Source organism: Pinus tabuliformis, chromosome X (assembly GCF_031772625.1).
Source record: "Pinus tabuliformis cultivar Carrire ecotype Pingquan chromosome X, CPIR1, whole genome shotgun sequence".
NCBI lineage: Eukaryota > Viridiplantae > Streptophyta > Pinopsida > Pinales > Pinaceae > Pinus > Pinus tabuliformis.
Genome location: NC_142308.1, coordinates 394,437,771 through 394,461,015, shown reverse-complemented (window position 1 = coordinate 394,461,015; position 23,245 = coordinate 394,437,771).

The window sequence follows — 23,245 nt, the reverse complement described above, 5'->3', positions numbered from 1 at the left end:
GGATGAAACTAGATCCGGGTTCGTCTACCTTATCACTCGATAGTACGAGTCTAACCATGCGAATAGATGTGCTGGAGTTGAACATGGCAGACACCATCTGATTACCGACCAAGGATGAAAGTTGTTAACAAACACGAGATGAACCGCCGATAATGATAATGACCCTCAAGGTACTTAAGTGCAATCTATGAGGTGTGAATGAATGAGCTGAATTCAAACACCACAAAAAATCTTCTATTCGAAGGTTAATGATGAAAACCTGTCGCTGAAAGCGAGGAAAATTTACATTGAGGTATGCAAGCTCCAAGGCATTGAAGGGAGTTTCTAATTTAACTTCCTAGATAATGTGCTGATGTCAAAAGGAAGCAACCCGTCATAGGATGGCCTTGATGTATCCCCCATCAATGACACGAAACATGTATCAATATTTGAGACAGAATGTTGATGATTAAGAGGTGGTTAAGGGGCGATAGACATGAAATAAGGCTTAAGGTATTGTAGCGGATGTCAACTGAGGGTGGAATTCTCTTGAACATATCGACGTCACTTATATGGAGTTGGAAACATTGACTCAAAGTCCCATCATGAAGTATTTAATTAAGGTGTGATTAACAGAGAGGAAAGTGTATTCCCCAACCCAAAACAGTCATGGAGGTGAGAGAGTGTCACGTTCAAGAGAAACTCACTACAACGAATAGGTTTGATGCCCTGTTTCCCCAATTTCCCATAATTTCTGGCCAATACCTCTTTATTTTTTAATAAGCTTGAGGAAGATAACATATGGTTTACCTATAAGTTCATCCTTTGGATGAATCGTTCTGAGTATTTTTAACGAACCCTGTGAAGGCGTGGTTTGGTCTCATCATGTTCGACGAGCCCTACGTTGTTTAATGGGTTTACGAGTCCAACGAAGGTATAACTCAACTTCTTTTTCATGTTTAGAGAGTTTGAAAAAGAGGTGGAAAGGAAAACTCCAAGAGGTTCCTTTTTGTAAATTTAGTCTCTTGGGCTCGAAAAGGCATAAAAAAATACCTAGGAGAACCTTTTAGCTATGTTTGACTAAAGTATCCATTTTTCATAAATAGTCCAAGTGCTTGACAATATTTTCATAGTTTGGGAGTCTAAAAAGAGATTAAAGAGGACTCCACCTGGAGGAATGAGTGGTATAAAGGGTAGAAATTGGTTTCGGTCATGATGGAACTGCTCAAAACATGTATAGGTAAAGAGGTAGGCTAATAAGACCACTCATCACAACAGTTCCTCAGGAAAGGGTAAAAAACCAAGTGAAATCAAATGATTGGCCAAGAAAATGGTGACGATGGAGTGATAAAACCAAGGCTCATCTTGCAAAAATAGATTGATAAAAATGGAAATCGTGAGAATAGGTTTCATTTTTATATAAAACTAAAGCAAAGGAAAAATTATGCTTGAGAGTGGTTTCATTTTTACTTAATCTTGAAACAAAGGAAAAAATTATTTTTGAAAGTGGTTTGATTTTTACACAAGCTTGAGACAAAGAAAAACTATGCTTGAGAGTGGTTTCATTTTTACACAAGCTTGAAACATGGAAACACTATGCTTGAGAGTAAATACATTTCCCCCAACATAATGGTAGAGGCATGCCCCCCCAAACTTTGTTTCATTTGCAAACTCTTCTCATGGACCTATAGAATGCTAGTTACTGAGAGAAATATGTTCACCAGGAAGGAAGAAAGATGATCATGTGATATGATGAAATGAAGGTGACATAGAAAAATAACTATGTTCATAGGGTTGTTTCATGTTTATGCGAGCTTGAAACATATAAGAAACTATGCTTGTGGTAACCTGTTTCAATTTTTAACGAGCTCGACATAGTAAAAGAACTATGCTTAGAGAAAATTGTTTCATTTTTTAACGAGCTTGACACAAGAAAAGGAACCATGCTCAGTTATCTTGATCATGAATTCCAAGAGGCCATGAATTCTAAGAGGTTCTCATCAGATGGAATAACAATGCTTAGGAAGGAAGGCATATAAAAGGATCCAATGGAAAGATAAGGCTCCAATGTCCCAAGTAGATAATATATCATATCACCTATGGGATCTAGGTTAGAAGAAGTCAAGAAAATAATGAAAATATCTTCTTCATCAGTAGGTGTGGGCATGGGACAGGTTGCCACATAACTAACCTGTGGTGGGGGAGATACCACTTGCATATTAGGAACATTTTGGGAAGTTGGATGATTGGCATTCAAATTAGGACCAACAAATGAAAGCTAATCAATAGTCACAAATTTTCCATCGTGTAGGAAAGACATCACTAGAAAGAGTGTGGAGACGACAACATTCATGGCATAAACATAGTCATGCCCAAGGAGTAAATTAAAATACAAGGGGCATAGGAATACCATAACATCAACATATACAATTTTTCCTTCCATGGTACTAGGAAATTGAGGAAGGATCCCTAAAGGTTGACCAATTCTTCTGTTAAAATCTAACATATTATGGGTAACAAACACAAGCTGAGGGGAACCCAAAGCTTTCCAATTATGAGGATAGAATACTAACAAAGGCACCCTCATCAATAATAGTGGGATATATGTCCTTACCACAAGACTTCACCATTATTTGGAAGGGCATGTAAGAAGGGAGACGAGGCTCTATTAATTAATTAATAGCACAGTCGAACAACAACAACTGTAATAATGCTTCTGGTGAATATGATTCCAAAAATGAGCTTAGGTTAGATGGTAGGGCATCACACCAATCCATAGAAATTAGAAACATGACAACGACTTTGAATGCTAAGAAAGTAAGAAAACATATAGTGAAGTTTTAATTTCCATCTTATAATTAAATTAATTTAGTTTATAATGATTAATAAATATTAGGTATTAATTATCATTCATTAAAAAACAAATAATAATTTAAGCATCCTATTAAATATAAGTGTCAATAAATAAAATTTATTAGCAATTAATTTATGGATTAGATTACAAAATTATTAATTATTAACAGTCTTAAAATGAAAAAACTAGATATAAATTAAAACTATAACTAAAATCATTATTAAAAATTAAATATAATTAAAACTAAATCTGAATTAAATCATCATCAGTCGATTCACTCTCCTTCAAAAATTTGTCGGATGCCATTCATTTCCAATCATAAGCCTCACCTTTATTTATTAACACTATTGAGTCCTAAATTATTCACTTATGGATCTAGCTTGATGATGAACCACAGAGGATGGTTCGAAACGTTGATTCCAAAAATATATGCGATGAATTTGGAAGATAACACCACAAATAATATAGATTGGAGAAGCCTCAAATCAATAATTAATTCCAATCAAAGGAAATGACCTAATTACTTGGAGGGGGTTTTGTGACAACGGGAGAAATGCCCCCTTGTTCGAAAGGATCTGAAGAAACAAGAAGAACCTGAGTAGTATGAACCTCACTCTCTATGGGAAAAGTGTGATCGATTGAAGGTGGAATTGAGTCAACCATTTTCCCAACTAATGGGTGGTTGGTAACAGACTCATGGGATTCACATTCAGAGAGAGTGGGATTGATTGAAGACGTATTCAGATAAATCACTTCATCAACTAGTGGAGGATTGGGGGAAAGCTTTCAGTAGCCAGTTGGAAGTTACTGCTAAGGAGTAGTAAGGTTTTCCAACACTTTGGATGCTTCATCGATATAAGGGAAAAGGTGAATTTGATGATTCCCTTCACATAACCTATAGGGAAACTTAACTTTTCCCTTCTTCCTGAAAACCTATTGATGGTACTGAATACCACTAACATACAAGGGATCTCCTCGATATGAGGTCCCAATTAGGCCTCACACCGTTTGATGTAGGATTCTCATCTGGAATACGACCTGACTACCATTTACTTAAATATATGCCTTGGCTTTAGCTGTTAGCATGAGAGAGAAGCACACTTGTGCTTTTGAATGCAAGAAAGTGTGCCTTGTGAATGTTCAATTGTAGATGTATCAAGGTTCTTTCACCGCAGAGGGGGAATAAAGTGAGCCTCTAAGAGAAAAGTAATAGTGCTACGCTAATTGAGACACACACACATATTAGAAAGGTTCATCTAACATCAAGCGAAATAGTTCACATAGATGTGACAATAATTACATACATTACAATAGATTCCCAATAAGTTAAGCACCAAAGTCACCAAAATAGTTCAATTACTTCAGTACATGTGAAAGCGAACATGAATCATAAACATTTAAAGAATAGTTTTAAAACATCCATAATCCATGTATGAAAATGTGTTAGCTGAAAGGCTTCAAGTATTAAGCAAAATTTTCAAGATACATAAGTACAATGAAAATCACTAGCTCCAATAGTGGAGCATTAGAGCCACTACTTTCTCCCCAAAATTACTAACTCTATCTCTCTAATGCCTTGTGGGAGAAGCCAAGGTTAAAATTTCTTTACATGAGTAATGAGGATCGGTTTATAACTTGAGGCATGACCTTTCACATCCTCACGACTCTTGACTTTCCAACTCCTAATGAACTTAGGACTTCTACGACCTTTGGACTTTGAAATGACTTTTGGAATTACATACGACTCTTGGTATTACATATCCTTTGGACTTCCATGGCTCTTTTGTCCATACATGACTCTTGAACTTTTGCTTATTTGTCTTTATAATGATTACATCGTTACATCATAAATTCCACATCATCATATGACGAGGCATGAAAATTCACCATCCTTGATGACTGGGACTAATAGTGATTGATGACATGGACTTTATTGAATGGGTGACATGGAGGCTACTCATGTATTTTTTCTTCAAGCAACTTCTGATTGTTCATGTCTTCACCCTTCGAATGGTTTTTAATTTTATGTAGCTTTTAGAGTACTTCGATCATCATGTGTTCTGTATTCTTTGTGGCTTCTTTTATTTTCCCTCTTTGCCCGATCTTCTTCATTTGTTCTTGTCATGCTATTTATGAGGTACCTATGGATACAATAACCCATGACAAGCAACCATCAACCTGAAAATATCATATTCTAACATTTTTTTATGCAGATTTTATGTTCATGCCTTAACAATGTGCTTGGAAGGAGCAAGGAGAGCTTTTGGGTGCAATGGTACACTTCAAAAAGCTGAAGGGCTAAAGTGAAGAGGCTTCGAGGCTTTGGCATGAACATGTGCTTAAGAGAGAGAGATACAACCAATGAAAGGCATAGGGCACATGTCTGAAGGACGAAGGAGGAGGCTTTAGGATTCCTAAGTGAGTTGTGTGCTCAAGGGAGAGAAGGAGGGTGCAGGGTGCACTCCTGAAGGCTGAAGGATGGAGCTTCGTGCCTTCAGGGTGCGCTCATGCACTCAAGAGATCACGGAGGGTGCATGTTGCAAGTCTGAAGGATGAAGGATGTAGCTTTGTTCCTTTAGAGTGCACTCACGTGCTCAAGGAGTCAAGAGGGTGCATGGCTGAAGGTGGAAGGGTTGAGCTTCGGATCTTCGATGTGTGCTCATGCGATCAAGGAGGGCACACTTCTTTGAGTCAAAGGAATGCGCTCAAAGGAAGGATTTCTTTCTTAAAGGGCGCAGTTCAGAACAAGGAAGGGGAAAGATGATTAATGAGTGCACTATGCACCCTTGAAGGGTACATGGCATAATTTTGAACAACGGAGAATTCCCGATCAAGGCTTAAGAGTGTGCTTGTGCGCTTATTTCCTCAATGGGTTCATTTACAACCAAAATTTGTCTATGTCTCGAAGATGGGACAAGGGGTGAACATAATGAGGTCAGACATAAAACCATGTGTGACACGTACTACCTCATCAAGAAAAATTAGACAAGCTTGAAAAATGATAAGTAGACATCAAAGCACCACTTTAAATGCATTCCCCCAGTACAATGAACAAAGTGTGTGCCAAAGTGACCAAAAAGTGTCATTTTACAACAACAAAAGTGTTTCAACCATGATATGCAGTAAAGATGTTCTAATTAATGTGAAAACACATGAGAAAAATAAATAACACTTGAAACACATAGAATGACTTGAAACAACGATTGACGACCAAAGACACACTAGATACGACGGTGAAGTAGGCTTCGAAATTTGAATGTAGTGAAATTTTGGAGGGTGTTGTAGCAATGACAATACTTGGCAACACACTGGGTGAGCTTCAACTTCTTTGTCTAGGAATTTCTTTTCAGTTAAAGGGTCAAGCTTTCAAGAAGTATTGATTCACCAATTGGATTGTCTTGGCTTCCCCCTTCGACCGATTATATACATGCTAGCTCACTTTCTTCTTCTTGGTTGAACACACCAAGATACACCATATCACACTTGTTCCAATCCAGGAAAGGGTGATGTGAGCGACGAGTTTATGATATTTAGAGTATGAGTTTTCATCTCTGGTGTTGCTCTGCTACCATTAGGCCTAGGAAGTATCCTGACGGAGTCACTTCAAGAGCACAAACGTTGCTTCGCTACTAGCAGGCCTAGATAATACCCAATGAATTCACTTGCTTCACCTCCCTGTGTAGGAAGCCTTTCTCTTCTTTCACCCTTTAATTTTTTAATTAATAGGATTGTGCATCAACACTTATTTTCAACAGGTGGAAGAGGGATCTTGACTTATTAAGAGTAGAAGAGTTTTCCCTTTAAGAGAAGTATTAGTAGACTTATGATATAGGTTTGCTCGCTTTAGATTTTCCCCTTATCCTTTCTCTACAAGATTGATTAGATAAGTGTTAACACATAAGTAGATTTATACCAAGTTGAGTAGTTTGGATACTAGCATAGGCGCAGATCTAATAGGTTCCATTAGGACAGATCATTTTAAAAGAAGGGAATTTTGTATATTGTAAGGGAAAAAAATATTAGTATGCAGAGCCCTCTCCTCAATAATAAGAACTCCATGTAATCTTTCTTTGAAAAGATAAATTTTGGATGTATATTTACGGTTGATTTTGTCAAGATTGTAACGCTGGTTCAATAGATGATAAAATGATACACAACTCAAGTGGACAATTGTTTTAAAAGAAGCTTTCAACAAAATCAAGGTTGCCATAGTAGCAACCCCATCATGACACAAACTAGAATTCATGTTATGCAACCAACTCACAAAATAGAAGAAAATATAGATCAATGACTTAAAAATTAGACTCTTCGAGGGGGAAACCTCCTTTACATTACATAAATGAACAATTCTTGATGATACAAATAATTAGACCTCCTTGGTATATATAGGAGTTTAAGGAGTCACAATATAATCAGAGCCTACATAACAATAATAATGTAAGGGCACAACAATAATAATATGGGGGATACATGGGTACAACAATAACAATGGGGGGCTACACTAACATTAACAATAAGGGGGGCTACACTAGTATTATTGGGACCTAACATGCCCCTCTCCTTCCATTTTTTTTTTCTTCAATGCTTGAGTAGTTATGGATGCTTTTATATAAATTTCTCATCCTCCCATGTGGAACCTTCAGTAGGTAAGTTCTTCCACTTAATGAGATACTTTGAAATTAATCGATTTCGTAGCTGTCAGGTTCTTGTTTCCCTGATTGCTTCAGACTTAAATATGTTTTTTCCTTCTTCACAAAGTTTTGGAAATATTGTTTGAACTGGGAGCTTGTCACCGATAACCTTCTTTAAGCATGAAACATGGACAACTGGGTGTACTCGGGATGATGCAGGAAAATCCAATTTATATGCCATAGTACCAATCTTTTGCAACACCTTGTAAGGACCATAATACTTGGGTGATGATTTATTATCCTTCTTAGCTTGCTTGAGGGGCATTTGTTTGTATTGTTTTAGCCGTAAAAATACCCAAAAACCTACATCAAAACTTATTTCACTGCGATGTTGATCTACCTGTTGTTTCATTCGATTCTGCGCCAGAGTGAGGTTATCCTTTAATAGTTGTAGAACCTATTGTTGATGCTCGATGTGATCTTCCACTGATTGAACCTTACAATTATCTCTTAAATATGATGTTATGGATGGTAAATGATATCCATAAAGTGCCATAAATGGTGTCATTTTTTCTGCAGTATGGAAGGAAGTTTTATACCACCATTCAACCAGAAGTAACCACTTGACCCATTGTGTGACCCATTGTGTTTGTTTATCAGATACAAAGAAATGAATATGTCCTTCCAAACATTCATTCACTATCTCAGTTTTCCTGTCAGATTGAGGGTGATAAGATGAGCTATGACCTAAGTACCAAGGCAAGAAAATAATTCCGTCTAAAAATTTCCAGTGAAAATGGGATCTCTGTCACTTACAATAATCTTTGGATTTCCATGTAACTTTTGAATTGTCATAAATGCAGTGGCAACTGTGCTGGCTTTAAAAGGATGAGATAATGTCCAAAAGTGTGCATACTTGGTAAGTCTATCAACTACCACCATGATGGCACTCTTTCCTTCAGAATTGGGTAAACTTGTGATAAAATCCATTGAGATTTCCTCCCAACATTGACTTGGAATGGCTAAGGGTTGTAACAAACTTGGGGTCTTAATTGTCTCAACTTTATTTTGTTGGAAAACCATACATTCTGCCACAAACTTTTGCATATTAGATTTAAGTCCATCCCAAAAAAATTCCTTCTTGGCCCTGTGGTAAGTTTTAAAAAATGCTAAATGCCCTCCTAAGGGGGAGGTGTGCAATTACAAAAGAATCTTTTGTTTGAGTTGGGAATTCTTACAAAGCTATAAGCAATATTTGTACCATAATGAATCATTTTTCCAGATAAATGTATCATATGCATTGGGATCTTGCTACAACTTTTGAATGAGTTCCCAGAACTCTTCATCATTCTTACATTCATCCCTTGCTTCAATTATCCAATTAGGTTGGATAATAGAAATGGCACAAAGAAATGCTTCCACATCCTCATCCTTTCTTGAGAGTGCATTTGCAACAACATTTTTCTTCCCTTTTTTGTAGATGATTTTAAATTCATAACCCAAAATCTTTGTGGCCCATTTTTGCTGTCTTCTGAAGATAATATTTGTTCCAAAAAGTATCTAATACTATCATGATCCGTTTTGACCTTGAAATGTCTTCCCATTAGGTAAGGTCACCATTGCTTTAGTGCATGTAGTATTTCCAACATTTCCTTACCATAAATAGGTTTGTGTAAATACTTTCCCTTGATTGGACGAATTTCAAAAGAAATGGGTCTTCCTTCTTCCATTAAAATAATACCAATTCCATTTCTTGAGGCATCACAATTTCATAATAAAGGTTTTTGTGAAGTTCGGTGTAGCTAAGACCGGTGCTTGGCACATTGCCTCTTTAAGATGTTCAAATGCTTTAGTTGCTTCCATAGTCCAAGAAAATGCATCTTTCTTCAGTAATGTTGTTAGAGGTGTAAATATTCTCCCATAATTATTAACAAACTTGTGATAATACCCTATCTACCCGAGAAATCCTCGAAGATCCTTCAGGGTTGTGGAGATTTTCCATTCCTTAATGGCTTTAATTTTGTTAGGGTCTACCTTAACACCCTCATGAGATACAATATGACCCAAATATTCCAGCTTCTATACTCCAAATAAACATTTGGAGGCTTTTGTATATAATTTTTTCTCCTCCAATACTTTGAGCACCTTATCAACATGTTGAACATGATCCTTCCAAGACTTGTTGTAGATTAGTATATCATCAAAAAATACTAACACAAATTTTCTAAGGGTTTAAAAATGTAATTCATCAAACCTTGAAATGTGGAAGGAGCATTAGTAAGGCCAAACGACATGACCAAAAATTCATAATGACCTTATGAGTTCTGAATGTTTTTTTCGGAATGTCTTTAGTGTTCATTCTAATTTGATGATATCTCGAATGAAGATCCAAATTGATGAATTAAATTGCCCCATGTAATTCATCCAACAATTCATCAATGGAAAGAATGGGAAATTTATCTTTAATAGTGAGCTTGTTGAGCTCCCTATAATCCAGACACATACATCATGATCCATCTTTATTGTGCACCAATACTATTGGAGTAGAGAAATAACTTTGACTAGGTTGAATTATACTAGCCTCTAGCATTTCTGCAACCATACGTTCAATTTCACTCTTTTGGGCATAGGGGTATCTGTAAGGCCTAATGTTTGGAGGAACACTTCTTGGAATCACGTGAATAGCATAATCATGATCACAAATATGTGGGAGGCCTTTGGGAGTCTCAAATACCTTGAAATGATTGTCCAATACTTTTTGGAGATATGGAGAAAATGATTTTGATGTTCGAACATCTATTGAGCATAATTGTGCAATCACGCCCCATTTTTATTTCTTTAGAAGCTTTGTCATGCCATTAGAGATGATTATATTCCTTGTTTTCCCTGTGATGCCCCTTAATTCAACTTCCTTTCCTTCCAAAAAAAAATTCAAGAAAATTTCTTGAAAATTAAAATCTATTGTCCCCAAAGATTGTAACCATTGTACTCCTACTATAACATCACCAAAACCCACTGGAATGGAAAGCATTGGAATATTCAATACATATTCCCCCATGGTCAACCTGATATTATGGAACTCTCTAGAGTAATTTATAGCTCCTTTATTTGCAACCATCACTTGACACTATGATGCTGGATATAGAAAGAAATTCAATTCCTTGGATATCTTACAATGAATAAAATTATGCGTACTACCTGAATCAATCAACATTATCACCTTTTTTCTTATTGATATATCCTTCTATTTTGAGAGTTTGAGGAGTGCTAATTCCCGCCAATGCATTACAAGATATGGTTAGATTCATTTCTTCTTTCTCTGCGGTTGGTTCTTGGTGTATATTCTCCTCTTTTGATGTTTATTGTTCCTTTTCTTTCTCCTCTTCACAACCTGTGTAAAATAATTTCTTCTCATCATAGTTATGACCTTTAGTGTATTTTCTATCACAACTATAACAAAGCCCTTTTTCTCTCTTTTCCTCCAATTGTTGTGGTTTCAACCTTATAGGTTGTGGAAGGCTAGGAGCAACAACACTTCCATCTTTATAGTTGTGAGTGGTACACTTCATTTTTTCCATAATTTTGCTTTCAACTTTTCTTGCTACCCTGAATGCCTACTCTAATGAATCAAGTTCCCAAAGGCGAACCTCATGTTGGATGATATCCTTTAAAGTCCCTGTGAGGACATCAATCCTATGCTCCTCTAGAATATCAGTTACTCTAATATTCAATTTTTGGAAGTCCTCAATGTGCTTTGCCATTAAACCCTTTTGTTTGATATTTATCAATTGGCTAAAGAAGCTGTTTCTCTTTGTATCCTCATAATGTGCTATCATTTCCTCTGTAAATATTGACCAAGTGACAAGTGGTTTACGAGAAAAAAGCTATTGATACCATACAAATTGATTGGGTTCTAAATATAAAGATGCAATGTGTGCCTTTTGTGTGTGTTGCACATCATGGAGGGTAAAATATTGCTCCATCTATAGTATCAATGTTACTGGATCCTTGCCATCAAACTTCCTTATATTGATCTTTGGAATGTGGTGGGTCTTAAACCCAACATTAGAGTCTCTAAAATCATAATTCATATTACTTTTGTCCTTATCATGAATTTCATGGATCGCCTTGTCACCATCGGGAAGCCTTTCTTGCAACAACTTTGTCAACCCTTCCAATTTGACATTCATCGCGTCCATGTCTACCTTAAAATCTCTGGTGTCTGCTTTTAAACCATCCTTCAAACCTTCCATGTCCCTTTTTATTTTTACTTCTAAACCATCCATATTAAAATTCATCACCACTTCCAATTCATTTTTGGTTACCCTTTGTGAGAGCAAAATTTGTTGCACTTGGTCTCGTAATTTTGATATATCATGTTGCATTTCTTCCTCTTCTTCATGCGTCATAATATAGATTTTTTTTTGCTTACTAGGTGTGCCCATTTTTTTTGTTTCGAGGAATTTTAGAATCAAACAATGATATTTATGCTTCACCATTCCCTTTGAATCACTTTAAACTGATTTTTTAAACAAAAGTTATGCAAATTTTTGAAAAATACAAACCTTTTTCTTGCTTTTGGGAGTTCGATATTGAAATTGTTCTATCTCTGTAATTTCGGATCTCCAAGGTCTGAAATTTCATCCTGTGGTATCCCTATGAGTCTTATTTCCAATGCCATAATTATGAAAAAGATTGGATTCTTCAATAAAAATTTATGCCCAATCTCGCACGATGACCTGATTATAGACTTGTTCAGTAGAGAACTTGTAGGAGTGCCACGTGTCACTGTTCCGACCTTCGGCCCTGAAAATGATACATGAAAAACTAAAGTCTGTGAAATTTCAGTCACCTTTTAAGAAATTCAAATACGACGCTCAGGGAGAAAGTTATGACGATTTTCCCTAGGTCACCTGTTTGAGATGGAATTCTAAAACCTGCAAAAACCCTAACTTCCTCGGATCATATCTTCGAAAATATAGTGAACCAAGATTTGAAATTTGTACATGAAGTTCACCAATATTTCGGTTCCATGTGGTTGCAATTTCATATTTTGAAGCTTTGTAGAAATAATGTTATAGCGAAAATTCCAAGATGACTTGTTGGAAGAAGAAAAACCCTAGAACCCAAAGCTCTGATACCAAATGTTATGCAACCAGCTCACAAAATAGAAGAAAAGATAGATAAATGACTTAAAAATTAGCCTCTTCGAGGGGGAAACCTCCTTTACATTACATAAATGAACAATTCTTGGATGATACAAATGATTAGACCTCCTTGGTATATATAGGAGTCTAAGGGGTCACATTATAATGAGTCTAAATAACAATAATACTGTAAGGACACAAAAAAATAGTGGGCTTCTATGGGGCACAATAATAAAAATATGGGGGATACATGGGTAAAACAATAACAATAGGGGGCTACACTAACAATAACAATAAGGGGGCTACGCTAATATTATAGGGACATAACATTTCACAAAGGATTTCTTGCTATATACATTTTCCTCTAATCATTTCCTTGCAACAATATTCACACAACTAATGAGCAAGGGAATGAGTGCCCAATTGCATTCATGAGAATTGGTCTACAACGAGTTGAATTGAACTACACAGTAATGGATTTATTAGATATTATTATTTCTAAGGAAATCAAACAATTTAGGTCGCACATTCTCAAACATCGAACCAAGTTTATAATACCCCATCACTGGTAAGGTCATTGGTCATACAAAAGGAGCTCAGTGAGTGAAGAGGGAATTGGATGACTTCCATCCAAGAGTATGACATTGAATGCAAACCTACTATCATTATTAGAGGCCAAGCGCTATGCAAGCCAGTAGTAGAATAATTGGATTCAATTGATACATTTGATGAAGGTTGGGAAAATGAAATATTACATGTAGGAAATCCTCTATGTTACTACTCAACCTAATTTGTGGTACAATGATATTAGAAATTAATTGTAGCATAATACATCCTAGCCAATTGTCTCAAGCAAAAAAAAGCAATAAGACTAAAATCTACACAATACCAACTCATTAGTGGCATCCTATTTTGGACGAATTATGACAATGTACTTCTAAGATTCCTTGAAAAGGTGGATGATAGAAAAGTCCTCATAGAACTACATGATGGACCCACTAGATGACACTTTACATGTGAAACTACAACCCACAATATCTTAAGGGTTGAACATTATTGGCCTACAATCTTCAAGGACTTCCATGCTTGTGCTCATAAATGCTCAATATGTCAAAACTGCACAAGTTGAGAGAAGAATCTTCCATAACTTTGAAACATGTAGTCACGGAAGAACCATTTGAGTAATGCGGGTTGAGAATCATCAAAGAAATCAACCCACATTATTTTAAAAAACACAAATATATATATTGGTTGCAACTAATTACTTCAAATATGTAATGAGGCTATACCTTTGATGAAGGTGAATGAAGAAGTTGTGGTCCATTTTGTAGAGTAGCATTTTCTCACTTGGTTTGGTTTGCAATCTGCCCTTGTTTTTTAAAATGATTCATATTTTTCTTCTATAAAATTAACTAAGTTTGCTTTAGATAAAGAAATTGCTTTATGATATGAACTAATTATTACACTTAGGGAAATGATTTGGCTAATTCTGTCAACACAAAATTTATTCACATCCTCAAGAGGATTGTAGTTGATCATTAGAGATACTAACATAATGCCTTACCAAATTCTCTCTAGGTTGAGAGGGTAACCCCAAAATATTCTTTAAGAACATCTCTGTGCTTCTTGGTTTATGGGAAAGAGACCATCCTTCCCCACAATTTTTTCTCACCTTCTCTCCAGTTATCCAAAGCCTCTCATGGGAATAATTTTCAAGTCATCCAAAGGAGAATTGAAACCTTGCTATAAATTGAAGAAGAAAGGGAAAATCCAAAGAAATATTTTGTTGTCCACCAACAAGATGTTAAGAGATCATTGAACAAGAGGTTTGTTGGGGCTGGATATTTTTAGATTGGTCACACCTTGCATTAAAGTAGGACAATCCACATGAGCATAAAGGGAAACACACTAAGTTTCAACAATTGTGTCTTGGTCCTTACATGGTAAAAAAGAACCTTGGCCTTAACACACAGATTGAAAAATATCGAAGGAGAGATATACCTCCTACCTGTCAATAGCCAAATCCTGAAATAATATTTCAACTAGATATCTTCAAGTGACTAGTTTGTACATAAGTAGTTTTTCTTACTTACTTTTTCATTTCAACATTTTAACTTTGATAACTTTCTTTGAGTAGTTTTAAATCTTGTCATCATTTCCTACTCATTTTTTTCTTATTTATTTATCTTATTTGTAGCCTTTTGTGTTGCTTTATCATTTCCTCTTATAAGAATTATGCATAATATTTTTATAAATAACCAAATCTTGTTAACACTATACTTCAATGATATATAAACACAATTAGTTGGAATCATGGACACCCACTCCTTGCTCAATAGATGAGGTATTAGTTCTTTTGTTTTCTTCATCACCTTAGTTAGTACTTCGATGAATAAAAAACCATGGAATGATGTAACATTACTTGGACGAATAAAAAACCATGAGTAACTCAATCCTAGGTAGGGATAGAGTATTGGTTATCGAAAATTCTACGCTGACACATTTAACGAGAATTGACAATGTAAACTAGAACTGATGGAGTATTCAAGGTAGATCATCTAAGTGTTGGAAATTAAGTTGATATTGAGAGGGGGGTCAACCAATATCAAGCACTTTTTGACAAATTATAGAATTAAAGAACAAAACCATACACCAATCAAAACACACATAAACTGAATACAAGATATACAAGGAATCCCTTACGGGAGAAAACCACAAAAAATCTTTTGATTTTAATGTGAATGCAAGCACCAAGTTAAGTTTGCATTAGATTTTGTAGGCACCAACCTACATGAGGCACCAAATCCCTTTTTTTTGCAAGCACCCACTTGTTGGAGGCACCAAACCCCACTTGTTTGTAGGCACCAACTTGCTAGAGGCACCAACTCCCACTTGTGTAAATGAACTAACTTGTTGGAAACACTAATATTTTTGATTTGCAAGCCACAACATGCTTCAACCACTTACATCCCTTTTTCATAGATTTTCAGACTTAGATCTATGGCTCTTTTATAAACATATCATACATATAACAAACTTTAATATCAAATTTTCTTGATTTCTTTGATCTTTTCTTTGCAACACCTTCTCTTCCTCTGATTAGGCTTTGGTTCAATTTAATTTATATCATATCACAACAATTACCTCATAACGTTTCTCATGAAAACAACTCATTTTCTACAATTAAACCCTCAACACTTTAGATATGCAATTTTCTTGTATACAACAACTTCATATGTTAGCCAATTTGCACGTTCAGCCTTTACTGAGCTCTCCTCTGTACACTTTGTCTCAGATCTACAATATTTGTCCTTTAACTCTATCTATTTTCAGTAACATAGCTCTCCGCTGTAATTAATTTCGAACTCCTATGCTTTTGCATGTCCATGACACTTCCTCTCATCGATTTGCATGAGACTACTCACTATCTCAAATTGTTTGTGTTTCTATTTATAAACAAAAATCTAATGCATTTGTCTTGTTCGAACCCCTTTTTATCTTAACCCTTTAATTGATTTAGGTGCTCGGAACACCAAATTTTAGTCTGTAGAACTCAAGTTCTAAGCCACTTGAATCATGTGACCAAGGGCCATGATGAATGGCTTGTCATATATTGTAGGATCAGGCCTGCCCCTAACATACTGAATATGATGCATCTTCATTCTGAGACTAAATTCTCGATGTCCAATAACCCCCTAAGCACTTATGCTTATCACTCGAGACCTGAGGATATGACCTCAGGCTTAAGCTCCTCGGAAGATAGGCATATTGACTTGTTGAACATGTTTGGATTGTGTCGAGATTGAAGTCCCAAGACAGAAGTCCTAAGACTAAAGTCCTCAGGTGCTGTCGCTTTGACTGAGCACTATGACCTAAATGTTGCTTGTCAAATCTCGGTGTATTGGTCTTGCTAAACATGAAACTACATTCTAGTGTTCTGATGGCCTGATACCTCAATATGGGGTCCACTGTGCCACATCACATGCCACTGCACTTAACATGTCATCTCCTATAGCCAATAAGAACTTGCAACATGTCAAACTGTTGACATGTGCTTGCCATGTTTCATCACCTCCAACTACCATTTCAACTACCTCTACCACCTATCATTCCACCTGGCCTTGCCACGTCATACCAACATGACTTTAGATTTTTGGAACAAAGATGCACTCTAGTGCCCTGGGGGCCCGATATAATAAATATTTACTTAATATTTACTAACTAGTCATTAAAATTGGATTAGGGACCTTGATTATGGTTGGCCAGATTCACAATAAATCACGAATTTCATGTTATATAGTAAATTATCCCTTATTTTTTTTTCATACTGGACTGCTTTGTGAGGTCTTATACTAGCCCATACCAAACTAGACATCACCAACTAATACCAGACTAGGCTCCATATATTTGTAGCGGGCCTTGCTCACAACTGAGTGATCCATGTCTACTGTGCAATCCCCAGGCTAGGGGGGTTTTTTACCAACCCATACTAGGCACCTCTACATCGATCTCTAAGCTTGTGACCCCCTTTATCGGTACCCGACTCCCGAGAATGTTCATATACCAGATTGGCTTATTGGATCAAGCCAATTACTGCATACTAGACCAGGAAAACTATTACACATTGGATTGTGTTGGAAAAACTGGTGTGGGGGTAAATCAATATTTCATTATTTATAACTATTTTTGTGTTTTAAAATATTTTATGTAGCAGATAAAAGGCTTTGAGGGAAGGACCAATTAAGAAAATAAGTATGGATGGGAAACGAAAAGAAAATCTATATGAAATGGCCATTTAAACACGCTTACACAATTTTTTTTGACCTTTTTTATACCCCCTACATCAATGGTGCCATTACATTATATTGAAGAATAAAGGCATTTGACGACGTTACAACCTATTGCTGGAACTTCAATTGCTCGCTGGTGGAATGGGTAAGATGGATGGGACCCAGTATGCAGTTTTCTCCACGCCCTTCCACTGATTGTTCACATCAAATTTCTTTCTATTACACTCCCATTCCTGGGGTTCTTTTCACCTTTCACTCAATAGATAGCCGAGCAAGTATTTTCATGTGTGGTTCTTCCATCATCCAATGAACTGAAATGAATCACACTTCTGAAGACTTACCGGTCAACTAACGCCCTCTCAATGCCCATCTAATGCATCCATCTGATGCATTCTTGCCATTGAACCTGCTTCATACTGTACCAAATTCCCATCAATTTCTCAATCACTCATGACTTTGATTTCATGAAACATAGATCTTTACATAAGAAACACTTGTACATGTTTTCTTTGTAAATATTTTGTAAACTGCCTTGTACAAATTAAGAACCAAGTTACAACTTTCACAGGCACAAACCTATAGGAGATTTTAGTCCATAATTGAGCTCTAACTTAACAAATTTGTAGGCACCAACCTACAAGAGACTCCATTCTCCTTCGCTGAGCACAAACTCAGGAATTTGTAGGAATCAACCTAATCCTTCAATTTGTTCCTTAGACCTATCAACATCAATTCTTGTAATGTATTCATTTTCTTTAGTAGGGTTTTCCCCCTACCATGCCACCCTTAAGTTTGCACCTTTAATCTTGACCACAACCACTTATCCTTCTTCTTTATCCTTCTTCTTGGTCACCTTGTTCTTTTTTCCTAGTCACCTTGAAGTCTTCATTGTAGGCTCCAAACTCTTGTAGATTTTCCTTAACAACTTTGACAATCAATAGAACTCAACTATCGACTCCCTTAACACTACTATCATACCTTAACAAACCTCTAACTCTTCAAAATTTTGGTCCTGATTTTGGGCTTAAAAGCATGTCTACAAAAGATGAATTAAGGCTTAGCTTCCTTTTAAACTACACACTAAACTTGGCCTTCTAAAGTTCTAGAGTTGAAACTCCATAAATAGGCTTGAAAAAAACCTCCAATAGAGCTCAAACAATTTCAAAATTGATTCAGAATTGGCCCTCAAACTATGCAACAAAAGGTCTCCAACCAAGCTAGGACTCAATCTTCAAACTAGTACCAAACTTGACTTTCAAATAGACTTTAAATTTTGCCTAAAACCTCTAGTACTGTATACTTAAAACATAACTCAAACAACCAAAAACCATTCCCAAAAACAATGCCAAAAACCCTTTAAAAGATGTGCCAAAACCCTTCCACAAAAAGCTACTTCAACTCAACTTCACTTCACTTCTTCTTAGTTCATGATGTATGAACTTTAGACCTGGTCCTTCCCTTTTCTAAGCACAAAACCAAATTATTGAGTAAAGTGGTTAGAAATGCTCCTTCTCACGCCTATTTATAGTGCATTTGGATGCTGGGTTAGGGCCAACTTGTTCATTGGTTGGGCGATTAGTGCAACTTGCAAAATGTATAGTGAATATTACAAAATTCATTTCTCCTCAACAGTGAGGAGTTAGAAGGCGTGCCATACACCATTGGAAAGGTCTTAGAATAAGCTTTCCAACCATATATCCTATGCTCTCATTTGAGCTAGGTGTTTGGAGTAAAAGTTCATTAAAAAATAGAGTATTCAAATGGGGATTGCTTGTACTTTGGTTGGGTCATCTTGAAAAAAAAAATATTTCATATCTCCTCATTCCCATGGAATTAGAGGAAGTACCATATATCATTGGAAAGGTCTTAGAATATGATATTGACTATGTAATTTCCTCTTTCATTTGGACAACCTTTGACATCAATAGTAACCATTTTCAACAGATTGGACTTATGCCAATCCAATTAGAGCCCGCCACATCATTAATTTTCCACCTATTTTCCACTTCATTGCCTAGGGTGTGGAACCTTGATCAACTGGAACAATGTCTGAATTGCTTTACTTCAAACTCGTTTTTGTCCTCTTTCCTTGGGAGTTAGAAGAAGTGCCATATACCAATGGAAAGGTCTCAGAAAGAGACATATAACTAGACATATTTTAGGCTCAATTGGACTAAGAAACTATAGTCAAAGTTACTACAAAGACAGGCTACTCAAACTGACTTCATCCATGACATTAAGCTAGACAACCTACACTCAGTAATCAATGACAAATTTAGTAATGCAACATGACAATGTACACTCAACAAACTCCCCATGAACTTGACATCAATGATAACACATTCAACAAGAAAGATTCTCATCATAAGTAAAAATTTCTAAAATCGTTCTCACCAATAGGTGCCATCTTGCATGCCTTTGAAGGATGAATAAGACCCCCCATCCACTCCTCTTCAAAAGAAGAGTAATCTAACAAGGTAAAGGCTTGGGAAAGGCATTTCATATCACATGGGAAATGTAGGTACCTATATTGGAGGCATGGATATTCAATAGTAATGGAGCAAGGTGTATGATGCCAAGGTGTTTCTATAGTAATGCTAGAGGATGGTAACAATTAGCTTGAATGTTTTAGCATTTATTGCATGTAACTACCTTGTGATATTGCATTGGTTCCTAAGGAAGGTTTAAGTTAAAGAAATGAATTTCAAATTCCTTCCTTGTGACCCTAATGAATAATCTTCTCACTAACAAAAATGGATACTCACCCAGTTATTTTGAAGGACAAGAAGCAATGAGACTTATTGAGCAAAAACTCCAACATTTGATGCAGGAAAAATCTACTTCTAACATGAACTAGCACTGGTATTAACATTTGACTATAGAGATTCAATGCTTCACTTATTGTGTATCCAATTGTTGACCTAACAACAACCCTTCATGCTTATTGACTTCAACATCTAATGAATAACATGGGGACCCTCCTATCTTGCGTAGTTTTTGGACTTTCATGGTGTTGGTATGTTTTCCTTCACTTCAATTTTTTTTAAAGAAATTTTGCAAAACAATTCTTTATCACATGGATTTTTTTCGGGTGATTTTGTACATATTGCATGATTTTATTTTTCATGTGGCATTAGGAATTTCAAACTGGAAATATTTTTATTGAGCAATATATTGCACATTTTTTTTCTTGCCTTATATGTCACATCATATGAAAGTTTCATCAATTGAAACAAGGGAACAATTCCAAGTCTAAAGTCAATTTTTCACTTTTCACACCCTCAAAATTTGTCATCTTGTGAGATTTTGCAAGAGTAAACTTAGTCCCTTTGAGACAATGCACCATCCAAATATTCTTCAAAACTTGTCCATTTTCTCTTCTTCACATCTTGAAAATGTTCTCCCTTAAATTGTTTTACATTAAAATACATTCTCTTTGTGATACATCACATCATGCAATACTTTTCTTCCTATCGGAAAAAGGGAAGCCTTCAGAAAGTTTAAACATATTTTTCTTTTCACATGAAAGTTCACCTCACTATGATATGTCACATGCATATTTTTATCATGTGGCACACCCTTTATCATGACAATGTTTCTTTTGTGAAAAATGACCTTTATCACACCAAAAATATTCTAATGTGATGTATCACAACACAAAATTTAATCTCCACTAGTTTAGTGATGCTAACCTTTGATGTCAATTTATGGCTTATATATAGGACTAGGGCATGGAAGAAGGAATGGGTCTCATAGTTAGAAAGACACAACTATACCTACCACTTGTCAAACATAGTCAGAAAATAGCATAGATGCAAATTTGTAGTAACCAAAAATGCCTTTAGGCCACTCCTCATTCCTAGTAATTACTTCAATGAATCAAAAACTACCACCTTAGTAGTTTGTTGAAACTGAAAAGTGCCATTTGAACATCAAAGTAAGGGGAAACTATTTTGTATACACCTATAAATACTAGAAGCTCCAACTATATAGGGGTTGGGCTTCTTGTAATATTTTGGAGAACTATTTTTGTGATTGTTAATGAGAATAAGCCCTTAGGGCCTTTTTATTTCCACGATAAAAAGATTGTAGAAAAACTTCCCTAGTCTCTTAGCTTTCATGAGTTAACATATTATGAAGATCATTAATGTTATAAATATTGTAAAAATGAGCCCTGATATGCACATAAAAAAGGGCATTCTAAGAGAGTGATTCTCATCCACTACTTTTTTAAGTATCACAAAGATTACCAACTCTTCCCTTATTCTTAGGTCTTGTCAAATTCGCACTTTTAATATTAACCCTGGAGTTTTTTAATAAATATTTTAGGTGGTTCTACACTCATGTTTGACCTACTCTATTTGAATGCAAGCAACCCAAATGGCAATCATAATGTTGATGGGTTCATGTGCTTGGGAATAACATTATGATTAGAAGTGCATTATGAATATAATTTAAATAAAAATAATAAAAATATAAATAATAAAAATAAAAATAATAATCATTATAATATAATGACCAAAGTTCATATAAACAACAAAATATTCAGAATATATGAAATATAAGAATATCCATCATAGACAAATAATATATTTATATAATAATGTTTTAATACAAGTGATATGAGATATGTTAATTACAAATGAGGGCCCGCTTATATACCTAGGTAGGTGCCCCTTCATGAGTGGTCGTGTCCCTAGAGACATGGTTATTTTATATTAATCATTAATTAGTTAGTCATTATTATGATTATGGTTATTATTTATGTTTATATTATTTTTATATAATGTTATGAAACCAGCTCACAAAAAGATAGAAAAGATAGATCAACACCTTAGAATTCAGCCTCTTCGAGGGGGCAACCTCCTTTACATTACACAAATGAACAATTCTTGGATGATTCAAATGACAAAACCTCCTTTCTATATATAGGAGTCAAAGGGGTCACAATATAACCAAGCCGACCTAACAATAACAATATAAGGGCACAAAAATAACACTAGAGGGATTCTATGGGGCACAGTAATAACAATATGGGGAAAATAGGGACACAACAATATTAATAAGGGATACAACTACAATATTAATGGGGGCATCACTAGTATTATAGGGATCTAACATGCCCCTCTCCTTCAAAAAAGTGTTGTCCTCAACGCTTGAGTAGTTCTGGATGCTTCTGTATAAAATTCTCATCCTCCCATGTGGAATCTTCAGCGGATAAGTTCTTCCACTTGATGAGATACTCTGAAATGGATCGATTTCATAGTTGTCGAGTTCTTGTTTCTATCACTGCTTCTGGTTGCAATATATTTTTTCCTTCCTCGTCAAGTTTTGGCAATATTGTTTGAACTGGGAGCTTGTCGCCTATAACCTTCTTTAAACATGAAACATGGAAAACTGGGTGCACTCGAGAGGCTGCAGGAAGCTCCAATTTGTATGCCATAGTACCAATCTTTTGCAACACCTTGTACGGACCATAATACTTTGGTGACAATTTGTTATCCTTCTTAGCTTGCTTGAGGGACATTTGTTTATATGGTTGTAGCCGTAAGAATACCCAATCACCTACATCAAAACTTCTTTCACTGCGATGTTGATCTGCCTGTTGTTTCATTCTATTCTGCGCCAACACGAGGTTATCCTTTAAGAGTTGGAGAACTTGTTGTTGATGCTCGATGTGATGTTCCACTGCTTGAACCTTAGAATTTTCTCTTAAATATGATGTGATGGATGGTGGTTGATATCCATAAAGTGCCATAAATGGGGTCATTTTTGTTGCAGTATGAAAGGAAGTGCTATACCACCATTCAGCCAGAGGCAACCATTTGACCCATTGTGTCTGTT